The sequence below is a fragment of the Maylandia zebra genome, linkage group LG16 (genome assembly GCF_041146795.1).
Source record: "Maylandia zebra isolate NMK-2024a linkage group LG16, Mzebra_GT3a, whole genome shotgun sequence".
In the NCBI taxonomy this organism is placed as follows: domain Eukaryota; kingdom Metazoa; phylum Chordata; class Actinopteri; order Cichliformes; family Cichlidae; genus Maylandia; species Maylandia zebra.
In genome coordinates this window covers 33,034,478-33,056,686 of record NC_135182.1, presented here as the reverse complement: position 1 = coordinate 33,056,686, position 22,209 = coordinate 33,034,478, and positions in this window count along the sequence as shown.

The following is a 22,209-nucleotide window of genomic DNA, read 5'->3' as shown; positions in this document are numbered from 1 at the left end:
TGTCAAAGCTGTACAGCAATGTTTATGTGATGTGTCTGAAAATCATATAGTCTATCTACAGCTCATACATTTACAGTAGCTGATCCCAATTAGCCTATGCTAGCATTGCAATCAAAGCTTAATAGGGTTTGCGTAACAGTTTTGTGCCATAGAAAGAGGGACTTTTTGCCCCTTTTAAACTCCCACAAATAAAAAGCAAACAGGAATTATCAAGCTAGGACGACAGCTTCATCCACCACTCACCCTAAAGCGTCTGTTTTCTCCAGAGGTTTAGTCCTCCTCCACTTGCCCACAGATATGCTGCTTGCTCTTGCCCAAATTCCCAAAGGACCAGAAACTGTCAGCGTGATCTTGGAAGCCAGAGCCACATGTCTGCTTGGCAGCGCTAAAGTCATCTTAACTTTTTCTCACCATGAAAGACTTGGCCATTTCCCTGTGGCCTCTCGCCAACTTGGTGGAAAGATGCTGTCTGTAAAGTCTTGTAAAGCTGTTGTAGGAACAGTAAATAATGGGGCCTAGAAAAGAGCTAAGCAAAGCTGTAGAAATATTATACAAGATCATGATTATTGCTGCTTATGCGAGAGCGGAAACCTTTTGTATGATTAAAAGGGCAAATTTGACCTCAGATTTCACAGTTTCACCATTTGGTAGATCGGAGAGAACTCTGTGGCCTTTGGTAAAAAAAATTTATTTCACTGTTTCAGTCATGAAGCACACAGCATTGTCGTATATATATATTTAAAAAATGCATATTGTACAGGTATCAGGGATATGACACTAGAGTGAAACAGTGGTAAGATAAAGTCATAGAGATTAAAATCGTAGGCCTAATTTACACACAGTCGTTTTATGTCTTTGGGCAAGATCAAAGCTACTTGATTTAAAAAAAAAAAAAAAAAGCTTAGTGTGTCCCTGTGGCTTACGAATTAAGACTCTGATCACGGATTGTATTATCCCATATTTGAGTCTGTCTGGGGACCTTTGTTGCATGTCATTCCCCTTGTCTTCTCTCTCATTTACAGTCATCTTTCTATTGTCATGATGGCATAAGGATGCCTTAACGTAAAAAAAAGATTAATGAATCGAGTAGGAATGAAAGACAGAATTTAATCCTGATCCAGACCTCAAGTTATAAATGTATCAGTCCCTCCCAGATGCATACATAAGATTTCCTCAGAAATGTAACTGCATCAGTAAGCACACCGTGGATATTTGCACTTCCTCTGTGGTGATATGGTTAATTACATAATCATCTATCACATAAAAGCATCAATATATATATATAAAAAAAAAACTATATCCAACAATTTCATCACAATCATAGCGAGTGCACAACGAGCTGCTGTAGTATTTATCTGACCCCTAATCAGCTCAACCACTGAATGATATACATGGATGAGAGAGCACTGATCTGTATGATGGAGGGATTATTGTGGGTGCGAGTCAGCATAGTCACTCAAACATTTGTCTTGTTCATTGTCCATAAATATGATTTATTCATGTTGTTCAGCATTTAGGTGCATTGTACCATGCAATAAGGACTAGATAGCAGAGATGAGAAAGATAAAGTAACAACTTGTGTGTTTCTATTGAACATTTCAAGACGGGTGTAACGTTGCAGAGTTGGTCACGTTAGAAATAGTAATGTGAACAATTTAAACAATAATGTATATACATACATATTTTATTAAATGCTGGACTTTATTAGAAGATTTTTCTTTGCTTTATTTTCAAAATGTTCATATTAATAAAAACCAAGTTGAATATGAACATAAGTGCTATAGACTATATAAAACATGAACACAAAGCCACTGAGATATCACCTGAATAATTCACACCTGCACAGCTGTTCTGTAGTGAAAAAAGTGTGAATTTCATATTTTAAAGTTATGTAATCTATAATAGGAATGTATACGTTTTTATTCGCTTTTGAAGCCTGTCTTGCCGAGCAAGGAATCGCCACTTTTTCAGAAAAAGGAAGCCTCGGTAACAAAATTATCATAAACGCTTCTCTTAAGATCCTCCCTGCACTCCTCTAAGGTCAACCCTGCTTTGTAAAGCACAGTTAATCTGTAACAGATTACAATCAGAGTTGTTATTCACCACAGAGAGATGCATTCTTTCTGTTGAATGCAAATTAAATATTTTCAAGACGCTTTAAAAGACTGGTAATTGGGGCCAGACTGCCTCATAAAGGCCTCTGTATGATTCAATAAAGTGCTGCAGATGATTTAACAACATCTGAATCCAAGTGATGTGTCCCTCACACAAATATTTATTGGGGGGCAGCACCTTGTAAAAGTGCATCCTTGGCCCTATTAAAACACTTCAGCGGTTCTAACTATCATGTATTGTACAAGGCAGAGTAGTGGAGAGTCGTACTTTGTTTGTTGTGTGCATATTGTCCAACTTAGATTTAATGAAGTGAGCTGACACAAATTTTATGAATCATCAGCTCCATCAAAATTAAGATGACACTACCCACTATTTGGTCACTCCTTTTCTCAGTTCAGCACATCAGCTGCCAGCACCTTGAAAGCCAAGGTCGCCCTTTAATAAAAACATAAAAATCTCTGCCATTACCCGGTTAAATGGTGCAGAAGATTTGGCTTTAACAGGACTACTTCCCCTCCAAGTACTGCTGAATTAATTATAGGCAAAGTGGGAGGCACTTTTAAGTTAATCAGATCTTATCAAATGCCCATGTGTGGGTGAGACTGATGAAGGTCACTCATTCCAGTGACTAAGTGAACGATGGCTTAAAAGATATGGTTTTAATTAGCAAAATGTTAAAACTCATGTGAGTAATGTTATGCAGTGCATGCACATAAAGTATGTTTACAGCTAGCTTCTTAATTTACTTGTTGTGTCATTCCTTATGGTTGAGATATTTGTGTGAACAAATCTTGTCCTGTAATGAATATGCTTAAAGTAACTTACAGAGCAAGTAAGAAAAAAGAAAGTTATTTTTTTCTGATGGGTGTTGGAAACAGTAGCTAAAGGTGCTAGCTGTCTGCTAGGTGTCACCTCAGGCAATTCAAGTCCATCCATCCATCCATCTTCATCTGCTTTATCCGGGGACGGGTCACGGGGGCAGCAGCCTAAGCAGAGAAGCCCAGACCTCCCTTACCACCACGGCAGGCACCAACCACCCTGCGGCCGCAGCTCAATGCAGCAGCTTCGGCAATGGAGATGCTGAACATAGTCCATTCGGACTCAATGTCCCCAGTCTCCCTCGGAATGCTGTTGTAGCTCTGCCGGAGGTGTGCGTTCAAGATCTCGCGGACTGGGGCCTCTGCTAGACGGTACCAGCACACCTTCACTACACGTTTAGGTGCACCAGGTCTGTCCAGCGTCCTCCCCCACCACCTGATCCAACTCACCACCAGGTGGTGATCAGTTGACAGCTCAGCCCCTCTCTTTACCCGAGTGTCCAGAACATATGGTCGCAGGTCTGGTGATACGATTACAAAATCGATCATCGACCTGCGGCCTAGAGCGTCCTGGTGCCACATGCAATTACGGACACTCTTATGTTCGAACAAGGTGTTCGTTATGGCCAAACTTTGATTTGCACAGAAGTCCAATAACAAAACACCGCTCGGGTTGAGATCAGGGAGGCCGTTCCTCCCAATCATGCCCGTCCAGGTCTCGCTGTCGTTACCCACGTGAGCATTGAAGTCTCCCAGTAGGACAACAGTCTCCAGGTGGAGCACCTTCCAGCACCCCACCCAGGGACTCTAAGAAGGCTGGGTACTCCGAACTGCCACTCGGCGCATAAGCGCAGATGACAGTCAGGGCCCGTTCCCCGATCCTAAGGCGCAGGGAACAAACCCTCTCATCCACCGGGAAAAACCCCAACGTACCAGCAGCAAGCCGAGGGGATATAAGAATACCCATCCCAGCTCGCCGCCTCTCACCAGGGGCAACTCCAGACTGAGACAGAGTCCAGCCCCTCTCCAGGAGACTGGTTCCAGAGTCGAAGCCATGCGTAGAGGTGAGCCCGACTATATCTAGCCTGCGGGAGGATGGGCCCATGTCCCCTTTTCCCCTTACCTGAGCAAGGTACCGTCCCTACACACTGCTCCCCGGGCACCCAGTGGCTGCCCACTGCTTCACTGAGTGAATGGGTTAAATGCAGAGAGGAATTTCCCCACGGGGATCAATAAAGTAAAGTATACATTATAGTACATTTGCACAATGACTGAAACTAGCCCACTGAATGAACAGTGGGCTGTGAGGTAAGTTCCTTGATCATTAATATGCACTGTTTATAAGTGTTTATTTGTACTGTTCATAAGGTTGGAAACCTGCAGTTAGCTGAGACTGAAGTCTTTTGGATGAGTGACGAAAAATTTATCCCACTGAAAAGGTCCAGATGAACAGATACAACCTTTTGTGAGGAGTTCATGAAGGTTCCCAAGTCCTGCCATTGCAAAACAAACCCAAATCATCACCCCTCAGTTGGTATGAGATGCTTATACTGAGAAGTTGTGTTTGGTTTTCACAGGGCGCAGGGTCCTGTGCATTATGGCCACACATTTCCATCTTGGTCTTGCAAGTCAGAACAATGTTCTAGAAGTGTTTTGGCCCATTCAGATGCAACTTTAACTTTAACGTTTTCTTGTGGAAAGCCTTCCCATATAGCCATTCTTGTTCAGTCTTTTTGTAACTGTTCTGTCACAAGCTTCAACATTTAACATGTTAACTGAAGCCTGAAAAGTCTGAGATGTTGCACTTGGGTTTTTTGCAGTCTCTCCTAGCATTGGATGGTCTGACCTTGGGTGAATTTGTGGGACGTCCACTCCTGGGAAGATTGTGGCATTGCTTTAGCACGCCTGAATGCTCCAGAACATCAAACTGAAAGAACATCTGGTGTTATACTGCAGGTTACTCTTGGCGATGATCAGTTAACCCTTTACAGCCGATCGGAGCGGGCACGCTCTGTTTTGCGTAACTATTTTTAAATCCCGGTAGCTCTGCAACCACTTAAGCTAGCACAATAATTTTTTTTGCATATGAAACTGGAGGAGTTGTACTTACATCTTATGCCATCAGCTTGTCCTAGGTCACAGTTTCCTTCCACATATAGCTTTGCAAAAACTGCATAAAAATCACTTGCAGCAACAAAAACATGATATTCCAGAAACACGCTTCGCCGATCCATCAACTGTTTGTAACACTTCCTACGTCCATCAGCGCGAACTATCACATGACCGCATGACCTGCCCGAAACCGGAAGTGACGTCATTTTGCGGAAATGTAGTTTTTTACGATCGGGCCCTTATGAGCTTGTGTTTTACTTGTTATGTGTTTTAAAAAGTTATGTTTGAGTTTATGACTTTCTGTGTCGTTTCTGGGATGCTTAGCACTCATATTGCACTGCTGGAAATAGTTTATTTTGATGCATATGCTGTTATTTTGCAAATTTGCACTATAATATTTATTTTCGTTTTTCCTGCAGTATATAAAAATTGGTGTATTTCAAAAATAAAACTATGAAGACACTCAAAATAAATTTCCTGTGGTGGGAAACTAGTTTGTGTAACTTTTTTGTATTTACAGTTTTATGGGATAAGCCTCTTAAATTTCTCTAACTAGAAATATATGTTAAAAAAACAAAAACGATTTTCAATTTTTTTGTAGTTTATTGCACTTTTTTGCAATTTATGTAATTACTATGCACTTAATGCAGACATATTATTAAAGTTTGGGCTATAATGGTTGTATTGATGTATAGCAACTTGAAATGCTCCCAAAAATGGCTCCACAGCATGTAAAAATATAATATAAGCTCTGGCGAACTTGGTTCTATGGTAGGTCTTAAAGGGTTAATCAAATGATTGCAGAAATCTTTCACTATAACATGGCAGTTTATACTTGATAATCAAATTTCAGCTGGCATATAGAACACAAAAGTCTTGAATCTAGCATATCACCTGTAAATGAAATTCAACTATCCAGGCATGAGATGTGAACATGAAACCATATGGATTGACCTATAACTCATTATTTGGAATGTTATAGTGAATGAAATCCTTCATGGATCACTGCTAACAAATCGTGCTGCACCTCACTGGACTTCAGTTATATTTTTTTTTTTTTGCTGGTTGCAAAGTTTCTGTGGGAATTAAATTCTATAAATATATTTTTCTGTTTAGTTTAGTTTTGTAAAACATACATGTAACTGTTACAGATTAGGGACTGTATATCAGTGGGCTGACTTAAGGAAACTAAGATGGAACAGAAAAATTGAGCAGTTTGTCTTTTTTATCTCATATTTTAGTATCACAGTACAAAACATACACACAGGAGGACATTTGCTAACTTGTTACCACAGTAACCAATTATTCTTACATTGTTTGAAGGCCACACCTGACAGTTTCCACGACCTTTGACAAATTTCATTAACAGTACTTAAACTGTTCTCAGCAGTGGCATCCATGCTTATCACACAGACCTATGGTTTATATGCTTTCCTTTCTTAGCCACCTAACACAAGCTTAACCTCAATTATATGGTCTTCTGGTCGCATTAGATTTTGCCTGTGAACACAGTATGTTAGAAATAGACAGCTTTCCCTCCCATCTTTTCCTCTACCCAACTTTTGCAAACCAGGTCGCTTTTAATTTGCAAATTACTCCTTGTTGGAAAAAGTTGGAAAATCACACTCTTCCTCTTCTTTGCCTTCTCTGATAATGGGACTGTATTTTCTGTCTTATGTCAGGTACAGTTTCCACAGTTAGTCCAGTTTTTCCACCTTCCACAATGACAGCTAAAGCAAAACAATGCAACCACAACATGTCCTCTCCTTGTTGTGGTTGCACAACTGAGCATTCATTACCTCATGTGATTTGTACTATGTGACAGACAGAATTGCACAACAAGAAAAGGAGTCATTATGTTATACCTGTGGTGCTGGGGAGACACTAGTTACACCGAATTGATAAATTATCTAAATGCTGTCATTTCTCCCGATTAATGCACCATTGTTACTAAATTTTCAGTCACAGGAAGCACTTTGCACCAGAGCTGGTTGGCAGTGCTTGAAGAGCTGATATATTGGAAACTTGATGGGCTTAGTCATAGTTCTGGAGTAGTTCTTCTCCGAGATGCGAAATATAACCTTTTTTTGAAAGAAAAATAACAACTCGTTTGAAATGAGCAGCTAAGCCAGGGCTGTCCAACTCCAGTCCTTGAGAGCTACTGCCCTGCAGCTTTTAGACGCATACTTGTTCCAACACACCTGTATCAAATCAAAGGCTTGTTATCAGGCCTTTGCCAAACTTGATGGTATGCTGAAGAAGTAATCCAATCATTTGATTCACCTGTGTTGGATGGGATGAGTCCCTTTGTTGTAGGGGGGGATCTAAAAGCTGCAGGACAGTAGCTCTTGAGGACTGGAGTTGAACATTGAACATTAGCTAAGCTAAGTAGTGTACATGCCTCACATTTTATTTTAACCATTTGACCAGTCATGCATCTCTGTGCAAATGTTTATGTTGCTACAGATTCCAAGACAACCCAAAGCACTTAAACTCACTCTGTAAGCTGTCTTTAAATCTACTGGCTGAGAATTATAGTTCTTATCTAATGTAACCCATAACATGAAAGTTTAATGTTACCATGAACACACTTCACTAATTTGCTTTTTTGTTTGTGTGGCATACATACTTTTAACATTGCAGTGAACTAGATGTAAGTCAAGACAACCTAACAAACTTTAGCTAATTGGGAAACTAGTATGAGAATATGGAGTCAGTCACACCATATATTATAGCAGGGGTGGGCAACTCCAGGCCTCGGGGGCCGGTGTCCCTGCAGGTTTTAGATGTGTCCTTGAACCAACACAGCTGATTTAAATGGCTAAATTAGCTCCTCAACATGTCCTGAAGTTCTCCAGAGGCCTGGTGACGAACTAATCATGTGATTCAGGTGTGTTGACCCAAGGTGAGATCTAAAACCTGCAGGACACCCGCCCTCGGGGCCTGGAATTGCCCACCCCTGTGTTAGAGAGTGTAATGGCGCAAACATCATTGGAGCCACAAAGTCTTCTTGTGACAAACATGCAGAATAAATATGTGTGAGTAACAGCAAATGTAGGCAAGCTGTCACATATCAATTCCCCTTCTTCCCCCACCCCGAGGAAAAAAGGCATTAATGAGAAATGAAAGTGTTCCAGTCACATTACCCAAAAATATGCATGCTTCACCTTCTTAAAAAGGCACCCAGGGAAAAGGTCTAACTTTTCTTAATCACTAACACATATAACATTTATCTTTGAGAAGAAAATATGTAATTCATTGTTTAACCAGTGGATCAAGGACTGTTATATTTATATTTCTTCAATTTTATTGTGAGGAATTAATTTTATTCCACCAATCCAGCAATTCCTGGGTCTACAACATCTCACCTAACTTATTAATGTGTTTGTCTCACCTGCATGTCTCTGCTTTGCATTTGGCAAAATATTATGAACACTGTTTGATGTGATCAACTAACAGACAGTTTGTGGTAAGTTTACTACTGGTTAGCTTTCAAACCAGTAGTTTTTACTGAAACCAAAAGTTTGTGAGAAATTTGAAAGGAACTTAGCATTTGTAATCATGTCATTTCGAGAAACAGGCTAAATGGTTTGCACATGATTAATTTTGAATAAGAATTGCAAAATAGAATTATTTATTAAGCCTGAACAAAACACCATCTGTAAAAACCTAATTTTATTCAAACAGTTGTTTGTGTAAATTTGACAATACAGCAATAATGTAATACGTAAGTATGCATTAGTTAACTGATAGATAATGTCAACGCAGGTAAACATAATGATATACACCTTAGCTTCTGCACAGGAAAACTCCAATTATTCTGGTTCCATCCATTTTTCTTTCACTGGTACTATTTAAAATTCTTCAATACATAATTCATTATTTCAGAGATATGTGATCAGGATATAAAGATGCTTAATCTGGTTGAGAAATCACCCATGCTGTGAGTGCATTATGCGGATGCTAATGCATTTAGCTAGAGACAAAAGCAATGTTAATGTAGCCGGAGTGAGCACGAAAGTCACAAAGAGTTCAGTGTTAACATTAAGAGACATTGCATGAATGAGTCATGATTTTGTCTAAATGCATTTGTGGCCATATGCCTTGTGTCTTGGAACATGTCACACAAACAAGAGGTAAACAACCGGGTTAGTTACTATGAAGCAAAGCTCAACTCTGACAACACAGTGGTGAAAAAAACACTAAAAATCATCATTAGCACATTCAGTCTCTCCCTTCATCATGCTTTAGGGTGTAAAATCAAGATTGATGGTGCGCAAGATTCAGGAGTAAGATGACACCCAATTCTACACTCCCTCATTGTCTAGGCGTCTTCTTATAAGCAGATAGCAAGCTGTGATATTCAAAGTGACACTCAATTAGGTGTGCACTGGGCAGGGGGACACAGATTGATTGAATGGCTTAGTCGCTGAATGCAGAAATAACTATGCTGAAATTGTCTCATGCTTTTCTCCACAAACCTTTGCTAGACATATAAGGTGAAATCGCTAGATGTGACATTACAAAATAAGTGTGTGTACGTGTGTGGTTCTTTTTGTTTCTTTTGTTATTCAGATTAAGAACATACTCAGCCAAAAGAAGAAAAAAAAATCACCCAAGGCAAGGACATCCATCATTTCATTCTGGTCAAGTGTTGAAAGAGGAAAGCAGCATAATGGATAAAGTAATGATGTTGTTACACAGCACTAATGCTCGCTTAGTAGTACTCAGCGGTGCTCTAAACTACCTGTTTATAATAGGTCTGTTACCGTAACACCTCCAGATGTTTCCATTTAAGTTATGAAAATGATCACAGGCCCAACATTTTGCCCTTGTGCAAGTCCATTTATACCAACATAAAGATAATGTGCACAGCTCAAATGGGAAAACATCTGCCAGGAGGACACATTCAGGAGCTGAGAGGCAGTGTGTTACCACATCAATCACCTCGGTCGATGAGTTTACTTAACCTCATTTTAGTAATTACTAGCTAATCTTGGGTTGACAATTAAAAACGGTAAGCAAAGTTGTGCCTGTTTAGCAAAGCACTACCCTATGCTTAACTCATTCACTGCCAGCCATTGGCAGTGAATGAGTTAAACCCATTGACTCATTCACTGCAATTGACGGCTATAGACGTCAATGGCAGTGAATGAGTTAATCTTCTCTTTAACATAATAATAAACAGGCACTGTAAACAGGTCTCATGCCACGTGTGTCACTTACATGTCATTTCCTCTTTTAGTTAGTTTTTTCCGGTTGGTTCAGATAGATACTGGCTACTTCTAGTTGGAACCTATGACTTGAACAAATAAACCTATGAAAATCTTGTCTTTAACCTAACTGAACAATAGGTGGCCTGCAATCAGGTGTCATGTCACACACTGCAGCTATATTTCAAATTATTTCTGTTTTTTTGTTGTTTTTTCCCCTTTGACTATTTTTTATAAATTACTATATATATATATATATATATATATATATATATATATAAAAAACACCCAGCACGCCCCTGCGGGCGGTTTATCCTTCAAGCTCGGGTCCTCTACCAGAGGCCTGGGAGCTTGAGGGTCCTGCGCAGTATCTTAGCTGTTCCCAGGACTGCGCTCTTCTGGACAGGGATCTGCTGGAGCCACTCGCCTAGCTTGGGAGTCACCGCACCTAGTGCTCCGATTACCACGGGGACCACCGTTACCTTCACCCTCCACATCCTCTCGAGCTCTTCTCTGAGCCCTTGGTATTTCTCCAGCTTCTCGTGTTCCTTCTTCCTGATATTGCTGTCATTGGGAACCGCTACATCGATCACTACGGCCGTCTGCTTCTGTTTGTCTACCACCACTATGTCCGGTTGGTTAGCCACCACCATTTTGTCCGTCTGTATCTGGAAGTCCCACAGGATCTTAGCTCGGTCATTCTCCACCACCCTTGGGGGCATCTCCCATTTTGACCTCGGGACTTCCAGGTTATACTCGGCACAGATGTTCCTGTACACTATGCCGGCCACTTGGTTATGGCGTTCCATGTATGCCTTGTCTGCTAGCATCTTGCACCCTGCTGTTATGTGCTGGATTGTCTCTGGAGCATCTTTACACAGCCTGCACCTGGGGTCTTGCCTGGTGTGATAGACCCCAGCCTCTATGGATCTTGTGCTCAGAGCTTGTTCTTGTGCTGCCATGATTAGTGCCTCTGTGCTGTCTTTCAGTCCAGCTTTGTCCAGCCACTGGTAGGATTTCTGGATATCAGCCACCTCCTCTATCTGCCGGTGGTACATACCGTGCAGGGGCCTGTCCTTCCATGATGGTTCCTCGTCTCCCTCCTCTTTCTTGGGTTTCTGCTGCCTGAGGTATTCACTGAGCACTATCTATCTATCTATCTATCTATCTATCTATCTATATATATATATATATATATATATATATATATGTAAGTCTACACATAGCAAATACAAAGTCTGGGTTTCAATACATTTGAACTTACAATACCTAGCTGTCCCTCTGATGTACCCATTTATAATCCTGTCGATTCTCCTTGACTCCACCCCCCAGAAATCTTATCATCTTCAACTTATTTGTTCTAATATCTCTCCAAACTATACATCACCACCATCTTGTAAACACTTCTTTTCATTCTTGCTGCTATCCTTTTGTCACAAATCACCCCTGACACTCATCTCCAACCACTCCACCCTGCCTGCACTCTTTTCTGTGTGTAGTTTCTGTTGCTTTGGATCATCTCTTTCTCATTCACACGTGCATCCTGTCTTACTTCTAATGACTTTAATTCGTCTTCTCTCCAGAGCATACCTCCACCTGCTCCCTGCTCTCATGACAGAGGATATTGTCATCTTGTTTGAACATTTCCATTTCTATCCTTAGTCATTTTCTCCATTCCCAGTATTTCTATCTAGTATATATTGTGTATATACTAATATAGTATATATAGTATACTGTATATATTCTATCTATTCTCTGGTATATCTACTTTGTTCATCTTCCAGCCTGTCCCACTTTTTCTTTCCTAAGCTGTTCCTTTGAATTATTTCCTGTACTTCCTCATTCTATCTCCAAATACCCTTGTCCTCTTTCCAGAGGATATACCAAGCAGTTTTTCTCTGTCCTCCCTGCAACCCAGAGCGTGTTTCAACTCCTCCCAGAAGCCTGCACAACATTCTTCCTTCTTCAGTTTCCACCATTCAATCCTCACTTTTGCCTTCACACATTCTTCTTGATTTCTAAAGTCATCCTAACGACCACCATCCGATGCTGCCTGGTTACATACTCCCCTGCATTCACCTTGCAGTCTCCTATCTCTGTCAGATTGCACCTTCTTCATAATCTAAAGTTCCCCCCCATGTGCACCTTCATCCACTCTTATATGTCACTCAATGCTCCTCCCTCTTTCTGAAATATGTGTTCACCACAGGCATTTCCACCCTTTTCACAAACTCCACTACCATCCCCGCTTCTCCATTTCTCTCCTTAACACCATACCTACCTACCACCTCCTCATCACCTCTGTTGCATATCTATTGAAGTCTGCTTCAATCACCCCTCTCTCCCCCCTGGGGACACTCTACCACTTGATCCAGAATCCTTCTTTCTCTTCTAATTGACATCCAACCTGTTGGGCATACGCTCTGACAACATTCAACATCACCCCATCGATTTCCAGCTTCAAGCTCATGATCCTGTCTGGCACTCTCTTCACCTCCACAACACTACTCCTACTCCATCTCTCTCCCCATCTATACAATGACAAAACCATTTGAACCCACCTCCATTGTTCCTGGCTTTACGTCCCTTGCACCTGGTATCCTGCATATATAACATATCTACCTAAAAAAAGCAATTGCTACTTAATTTATATTTTTATTTAGTTTATTTTTATCGTCTTTTCTACTTTTTGTGTTCTGTTCCATAGACAGGACCAAAAAAACTGCATGTACCCACTATTATGTCATTCACGTGGTCATGAAGTTCCTGTGTTGAAGCCAGAAGACTGGTGGGGTACATAATGGACAAGCCGAGAGTCCACCGTGGGGCTAATGTATAATTTATGGCACCATGTTTGTTTGCATAGTATTTACCTACAGAGAACTTATGGAGAGTGCTTTGCAACCAGTGTAAATCTGCTCCTGTCAAATACACTGCTCCCATCTGACAACAGATGTTCTCTGTAAGAGGGACAGTACGCAGCTGCCCACGGACTGCCAACAGACTGCCACCACTGAACCATAATTTCCCTTTAACACAGACAGACCACCAAGCACCCTCACATCCATGCATTGGCTGATCTAGATTACCCAGGTAACCCAACAGAGGAACCAGCATGGAGGGAATGTGCAAACTTCACAGAGAAAGGCCGTAGTTGCCCAGGAGCTTTGAGCAAGAAACATTACTATGAGATGTCAGTACTGAACCTATAATTTTATTTTCAGTTTATATAGTTTAGGCATTTAATTGTACTTGAGACAAATACTAAATATTAAAAGGGATCAGGGATCATCACACTCCCATTATATAATACCAATAAAAGGTTAATGTACATTTGTAAATAACCATTTTCATGTAAGTTGGATCACAATGTTACGTGTTTCAGTATGCAGCACAGTCTTCTTCACGTCTACCTGATAAACACTGTAAAGCCAATTTGAGTTTTATCATATCTGTTTAATTCAGCTGAGGCTGTAGGCCTTAGATAAACTGTGAGGATTAAACTCAAGAGGGTGATGCATTATGCTTATCAATTTCAACCCAAAATTTATGGACTCTTTGAGTGAACATTTTTTTAAGGTCCACTGTGAATTCAAGTCCTCCTGGATTCCTTCAGCCAGCATTTGAAGGATTAATTTGCTCTCTCCATTAGACAGCAGCACTTGGCTGCCCAGGCCTCCAGAGGGAAACGATGAACATGGCCAGTGTTGTAATTGCTTTAATACTATCAACACAAAAACATGTTTCCGCCGATGTTCACGGTCACAAATTAAAATATGAGACTTAATTAATTGCTGTGATTCAGGTGTTATTTACTTGTTGCAGTGGGGTGTTGCTGCTGCTTGTCCTGTGTGAAATATAAAAATGAAACTAAAGCACTGAAAGAGCCTGGGGTGGCTACGCCACATGGGGTACCTAAATGAGATCCACTTGATAATGCCAGTTTTCTCCAAGAAAGTGGCACTTTGATAATATGAAATGCAGCGCCCTGAGGACACCTGTTAGACAATTATCTCAATTTTCAGCACCATTTATTAATGGCTGACAGTTTGTCAACCTCATTATGTCAATTTGCAGTTTATTTGTGCAAACTGTATGTGCTGCGATGTCCAGGTGCCAAACTGCTTTTGGTCACCTGTTCTATTGCTTTGTTGTTGGGACCGTAATTAAGAAGGCCATTATTTCTGATTAGTGTTCCTTTTCATAATTAATGAATAGGCAGCTTTGTCCAGATGGCTATTTCATCACTAAGCCATTAGTCATCTTGTTAAGCTGGACCTTCAAAGTGAAGCAATAAGTTAAACATATTTCCTACAATAAAAGCACAACAGTCACATTGATTTTAAGCTTCAAGAACACAAGTTTTACTGCTTTAGGAGAGTCAGGAAAATACTTTTTTTTATTGTTATAATATATAACGAAAATGTTCTAGGTGCTTTCTGTTCCTTCAGTTTACAATCCCATAGAAATACAATAATGAGGACATAAATGAAAGTCATCCAATTCTTGTCTCTATTGGTTTTTATTTTTTGTACTTTTTTTGGCCCCCAGTTTGCTTCTCAGTCCTGCAGCCCGATCAAACGGTCCCAGAGGCCACACTTGACCTCAACTCTGTTAACCCTGACTAAGCTCAGTGGCAGTTAGTGTTTTATCACCTGAAGAGGGAACCAACTTTTCCTTCAATCCGCGCTAAAACTAATTAAAGTTGGGGCAGAGGAAGCATCTGGCGAGAAAGAGAGAGAGAGACGGAGCGAATGAGGTTGAGTGAGTGACGTCGGGAGAGGAGAGATTAACAAGTGCAGGCAGAGCACTGTCTCTCAGTCGCTAATCCTTAAAGTCACAGATACGCAGTAAGCTGGGGCCTTTGTCAGTTAAAGACTGCCTTCAGATCTACCCAACTCTTTGTCTGCTGCCGTGCATCCTCCTCCCCTTATACCCTCTACTATACCCTTACTCTTCATACTCCTTGAATCAGGGATAAACATGGGAGCACTCACTTTTCCAGGCGAGATGAAAGGCTGCTGCGGGTTGAAAGAAGCAGCTCATGCAGCTGAGATGGCTTGCCATAACACCAGATGGATAAAAGAGCATGGAGGAAGAGAAAAGCAGGAGGTGTATGAAGAGGCTCTATTTTTTCCCCACAGTGTTTACATGTCACAAAGTGACTTCAACAGATTTGTTTAGCACCTTATTAAAAAGTTCTACTGGAGCTTGGAGAAGTTGCAAAGTAGATTTTTTTAAAAATTTATTTACTTCATTTTCTTTTTTGGGAGGGTTAGTAACTAGTAAAATGTGAATTTTTATGGACTCTCACATCATTACATACTGACATCAAAAAGGCTTTAAATACATTTTAATAGCTTAATATCCTTTAAGCAACTTTATGTATTCAGTTAAATTCAGTTAAAATGCTTTTTTAATATCTGAGACTGATGTAATTAAACTTTTTTAATTAGAGTTATTATTATGTTACCCAGTGTATAACACCTGGTCTTAAAAATTATGCTTTAATTTATTTAACCCTTCTTTACCGTAAACTTTTTTTAATTACTACTTCAAAAGATCAGCAAGATCACTGCTGTACTTTTGCAAAACTTCACAAATGTAGAAAATAAAAGAAAAAAATACATTCATAAGTTTGTTGCCTTTTGGTTTTTAAAAAAAACCAACCTATTAAACTCTTAGAAAAGTAAGTTTAAAAACAGCCCCGGATGATATCCAAACTTCTCGTTTCATGCTTAAAGTCTTGTGATATGCAACCAACCTCTTTATGCAGACTTTCACTGGTTGATGTCCTCACAACACGTTGTCCTTTTAATGTGTCAGATCCTGTTGTTCTGTCAGATACTGCTGGGATCAGTGATTTAACACACCAGTCGATGCACTATACGATGCAGGAAGATAATGTTTCATTTTTAAAGATCATAAACACTACATTAAGTAGAAGTAGAAGTTTTTTAAAAAAATAAATAAATAAAGTCAAATGATGTAAAAAAAATCATCCATTAGACCGTGGCTTTGGAGTGGCTACAAATGGAAGATACAATGGATACCTGAAGTATTAAATTGTTCTTAGGAGATTTCCTGATCAGTTGTCTGTCATCAATTGTCAGCATGTTAAAGGTATGAAAGCTTTTGCAAGTATCTTAAAACTGACCATGTAACATAAATATACATTTTTCTCAGCAACAAGCCAGTTCAGAAAAATCAGAGAGAGCTTGGTTGTCACAGACCAGCTGTCTTTTGATTGTAGGCTACTTGTTCGAATTTTAGATCTTTTATTTATGTAAGGGGTTAATGTTTAAGTAATTGAGAATAGCTCATTTTCAATCTGTGTCTGTCCAAGGCTGTGTCCAAATCATAACGACACACAGCCTTGGACACAGAGAGACACAGATTGAATATTTGATACTTTTGTTTCTAAACCTCTGACTCATGGATGGACAATGACAGTGTTCCAGCAATACAAACAAAAGCCAATTGGCTTGGCCTAGTCACTTAACCATATCAAAATGATGTGCTTTTTTAATGACTCAACCAGGTACATCAGCAGTAATTAGCATTTGAAGGTGAATCAGTCCATTGGGCTTTGGATGCTAAGGGTCAGTGCTAGTACAGGCAAGCCACAAAAGGAGGACCCTCATTAGGCAGCAGAGACAGGGTCCGTTTATATCCAGGTGGCTACTGGGCGGTTACTCAGAGCAACTTGGGTTTTTTTGTTTGTTTTTTTAAATAAGTCATACCATCTGTCAGAAGTGCTAGTGTCTTTATTGCATATTCTTTTCTACAATGGATTTCCTTATCATGGTCCCCTCCTAATGATCTTATCCACTTCACTGAATAAGATGCAATATTCATTTAATTGCATAATCGGCGTATGGGATTTGTTTGGGTAGCCAAAATGAATATACAGGGTGTCTGGGTGCACTGTGAGTTGATGAGACAATTATTGTGCTAGCATGCATAGCTAATTGTTTGCACAATGCCAGCCACTTGTAGAGATATTTGAAAATTTGCTCTGCCTGCTAGATTATAAATGTAGTGGCAACTTCCACCAGAGACCTTAGTGCAATAACGCAAACTCTAATATCAATAATATGACATGACTGTGAAAACAGAAACAGAAAACTTAGTAATTATTCAACCACATCACAAATCATCATCAAATCACCATCAGAAAACAACAGCTTTAACCACACAGTGGAAAGCGGTGGAGGAAAACATCCCAGCTGATATGTAGTGGTATACGGTATATGTAATTTCATTAAGTGTGGGAAAAGTGACATGTCAGGCTGGAGAAATTCTTCTATCATTATAAGTTAAGAGCCAATGATTTTTAAAAGCAAATTTATTATAGAAGTCATTTATTTTTACACTACAGCTGCACCTTATCATTTCTATTCAAATCTTTTGATTAATAACTATCTGAAGAGAAGGTATTTTTTTTTTTCAAGCAAAAGCAGAGCTTGTAACAGGATTAAATAACATTTTTTAATCTTCTCTATCCACACTGACATTATTTTTTACAAGTACGTTTTGGCTAATGTAACACACAATTTCACAACAGCAACTTTTAAAATGGTCAAACACTACAACAAGCGCTTAATACTCCTTTCGTAAAAGACCTGTAGCCACTTGGTAAACAGCATTACTGAAAAAAAAGAAGTACAACGGGTCTGGTAGTTTGACAGAATACAAATATTCTAACATTGTCTGACACCTACATAAAACATGTCAAGGCTATTTGTTGGTGCATATTGCATCTCCAGTGGCAAACGTAGTCACCTTCAGCTCCCAGCCACACTGTAATCTTCCACATTAAATATTTATCTGTTGAATAATCTTTAACCAGAGCCCTGGGATCCATATTTCATCTCCAACAACATCAGCCTAATATTTCATTAAAACTATACAGTCAGTGCCTGAGTTGCAGGCACTTGAATTTTGGCTGAAAAAAGCCATTTATAAACTCGTATTAAAACATATTTGTTGAAATACATGTATGGTTTTCCTCACAAAATATTAATTACAGATTAATTACTGAGCATTCTATAGATTTACATACATATTAAATGTTTTTTAAACCAGTTATTTCATCATTTCATTTCATGACTGTGCACATATCCACATTGCAGAATCATAATAGCAGAGTCACATAATCACATCATGGAAAATGTATGAGTGTCAGCGTCAGCCACATTTGGATAAGATAAAACTTTACTACAGAACGTCTTTGTCAGCTCCTTGAAGTTGAAACAGAGAGAAAATTCTCCGCAGTTAAACTTTCATTAGTTTTCTGTGTGTCTGATGTTAATCCCAAATAAACAGCATGCATCTATTTTGATATCATAGAAAAGAGGATTTAGAACTTGCCTGAGAACCATCACAAGTTTAAATTGGCATTAAAATAATCCAGCCATAGCTGTGTGAAAATAATGGCTACAGTGCAACCTATGAGCTACTTCAACATAATTTTGCCAGTTTATAAAGTGCAGTGAAATATCAACAAGAGAACTTACAGGGTGCAAAAGAGAACCAGTACTGGCATTTCTATAGCAGATTTATAGCCCGAGTGGCCACATAAAACACTTTTTTGTATGTAATAGGAGTGTGCATGACTAGTTAACTAGACATTTGATTCTCATGGTAGTTAGTGCCAGAAATTCGAGTCAGTTAAAAGTATATTTTTATTTTTGGAATATACAACAACAGTTACCAATTTAAAGAAGTGGTGACCATTGGTTAAAGGGGGATTCAGCAATTGGGGAACCATAAGCTCAATGACATGAAACCACTTATTTTCAGTCACTGAAAATAAGTAAAATAAAAACTTGTTTAGAATTTTTTCTATGTGTAGGCTGTGATCAGATGACTTGTGTTGGTACTTCAGTATAATTCAGCCAAGTGAATTAAAAAATATATAAGCAGCTGTTTGATGAGCTGTGTGGCTTATTTTCATAAAATTATAAACATACAATTAATATTCTTCAATTTGTTTTATAACACATTTGACAAAAGTATAATTCAGCAGCACATCATATATAGATCCAATATCCACTTTTAAAACTCTACATTAAATTAAGATATTACATGTCAGATTTAAATTTCCAGTTGATCAAATTTTACATGCTGAGCAGTCCTTACCTTTGAAAATAACCTCTTATTTTCCTTTCCCGTTCTATAGTATGTTGCGTCACTCCCCATCTGTCAGTGTGGCAGTTTAAAGTTTTCTTTCGCTTCCTGGGAGAGAAATGGTTTGTCACAAAATGTGTCTGCTATCTAAATGTCAATATAAGTACATATTTTGGCATATTTATCGAGCTGTTTGAAAAAGAAGAATTTGAAAATACCTGCCATTTTTTAAAAAAAAGGAAAAAAACTGCTCAAAAAGTCTGTGTTGCTAGACTGTGACCCAAACTTTATTTGCACCATCAACATATCACCTGCATAAAAACAAAAGATGATTTGCGTTCAGATTGTCAGTTGGCTGTGGGATGTTGTTATTATTATTGTTACTATTGAATAAGCATCGACGCCATACTGCAGCACATGAAAAATTAACTCACTTCCAGTATTACACAATTAATCTGCCTATCAGAGTTAGTTTCTCTCTAACTGATGGTGCTGGACTGCAGTTCTAAACAACAGCACATGTGCTGTTTAACAGTTTAACTCCTGGTTACAATGCCACCCTCAAAACAAACACACACACACACACACACACACACACACACACACACACACACACACACACACACACACACACACACACACACACACAGTGAATAGAAGTTATAAACAAGTGAAGGAAAAAGCTATGTTAACTGGTGTTGTTCTGTAGTAATTAGCTATGTGTAAGCTTTGTCAGAATAAACTGGAATATAACCAATTGTCAAGGTGGGCCGAGGCCAGTATGTGAACACAAACGCAAATTCAGACAGTCACAGCAGGAATCGAGGTTAGCTAAACTTTTCTATTTCCTGCGTTTACTATTTGTAAACACAACCGAAAGCAATAATAATACGTGTCTCATGAAACTTGAACGAGGGTCTCTGAAACAGAGGGAGAGAGAGGTTAGGAGTGATACTTAGGAATGGAGATGGGAGGTGATGTAACAGATGGCCTTCATGGGTTACTTTACTAGCAGGTGGAGAGGCCTAGAGGGGAGGCAGAGTTAGCCAAGTGTGTCCAGACGGAACCTGAATGGCCCAGTAATCCGGGATTGCAGTGGCAGGAGGGTCGGCAGGTGAGGAGTCGAGAGTCCGTGAACATGAATCAGTGGTTTGAGATTTCAGGTGAATGAAAGGTACTGCAAAGGTTGAGTATGATGGATCCAAGAGGCTACTAGAATGCAAGGACAATGAGGTAAGTTAACAAGAACACAAAAAAAATCACAAGAAGCAAAGTCCGCCTGTTACTAACGTGGGTTAGGAGACAAACTGGCGAAGAATAGTTGCAGGTGCTGGTCTTAAAATCTGCTGGCTGAATATCCCAGATCACAAGCAGGTGAGTGTGACAGATGCGTTGATGAGAGTTCTGGCCAGAGGTGGAACTCAGCAGAAGTGTGAAAAAACACAGCCACAAACCCAGTCCATGACACAAACTCTGCAAACTAGTCTGACATAGTGAATGTTTGCAAAGTTACAGTATACACCATGCAAAATGCTGTACCTTTGACTTCACAGCATGAATTCATTAACAAGGAGCCCAATTCTAAAATACTAACAAAGTATGTGTTTGGTCGAGGAGTTTTCTCTCATTTAAAAAGCTAGCAATTTACTTGGCAGAAATGTACACTGCAATACACAGTCTAAATGCATGCTTATCGACATATCTGGAGGAATTTTATATTCTACATGTTCCTCAAAAAACTACTACTGACTACTACTGACCTACTGACTTTTCAGTGAGTGGACATGCCACTCGACCTATTGAGCCGTCATTGAGTTACCAGCAGTTTAGCTTTTGCTCTTGCCCTATTGGTTCTGTAGTATTGGTAAGCCTGTATGTTGGACTAACATGCTTTCAGTTGATTGCAAAAAGCTCTTTTCTTACAGCTTTAAATAAACAACAAACATATACCTTCATTTTGAAGGTAGCAGAAGTGAGTGTGAAATATTACCAACGTGCTGGATGCAATTTTCTTACTAATGTTGAAATCCTCTCATCTCCCTGGGATCCTATAAAGTCTTTTGTTGTTGGCTTTTTATTTGTTCAGGTATGTAACAGTTCCCCACACGGTCCGATTGATGAGGGCTTCTTTTTTGAAGGAAAGCTCATTTTAGCTCAACTCTGTAGACCATTATAATCACTCAGTCACACAAACTGCAAGGTGGTTGTGAAGACCTTGGAGTAAATAGTGATTATTAGAAAGGTCTGATAACAACAGGAATGTGTGTTACTTCCAAAATGTTCAGCAACCGGCTTAAAAGAAAATAGAGACAGGAGTGTGCCGTCCTTCATTATCATTAGTAGCAGTGTCTGAGTGCTGCGGATTGTCCAGTGGTGCATATAATAGAGGCTGTCAGTACACTCAGACTTGCATCTAAGAGTGACTGAATAGCTTAGCAAGACTTTGGTTTTATAGCAGAGATGTTGCAGGCTGGTGGATCCTGTTAAATATGCATCACGGTCCATCGGACAGTACGGTGTCAGGCTGTGAGCTCAACTGGGCCATTTGTTAAATCTTCGAACAGAAGGTCAAAACAGTTGAAAAACAGCAGATGTGGTGGTGCGTGATTCTGACATCTTTTAGTTTTGGACTATGCATACACACATGCAGGCATATACAAATGCTTTGGATAGGGGTAGCTGTAACATCAGTTGCACATGTACATATATACATAGAATTTAATATAACCTGTGGTATTCTTGTCCTTTGAAACTGGGTGAAGTTTTAATATTACTCAATTAAAAATGACATGAAATGTCTATATTAGCGTTTTGCTTTA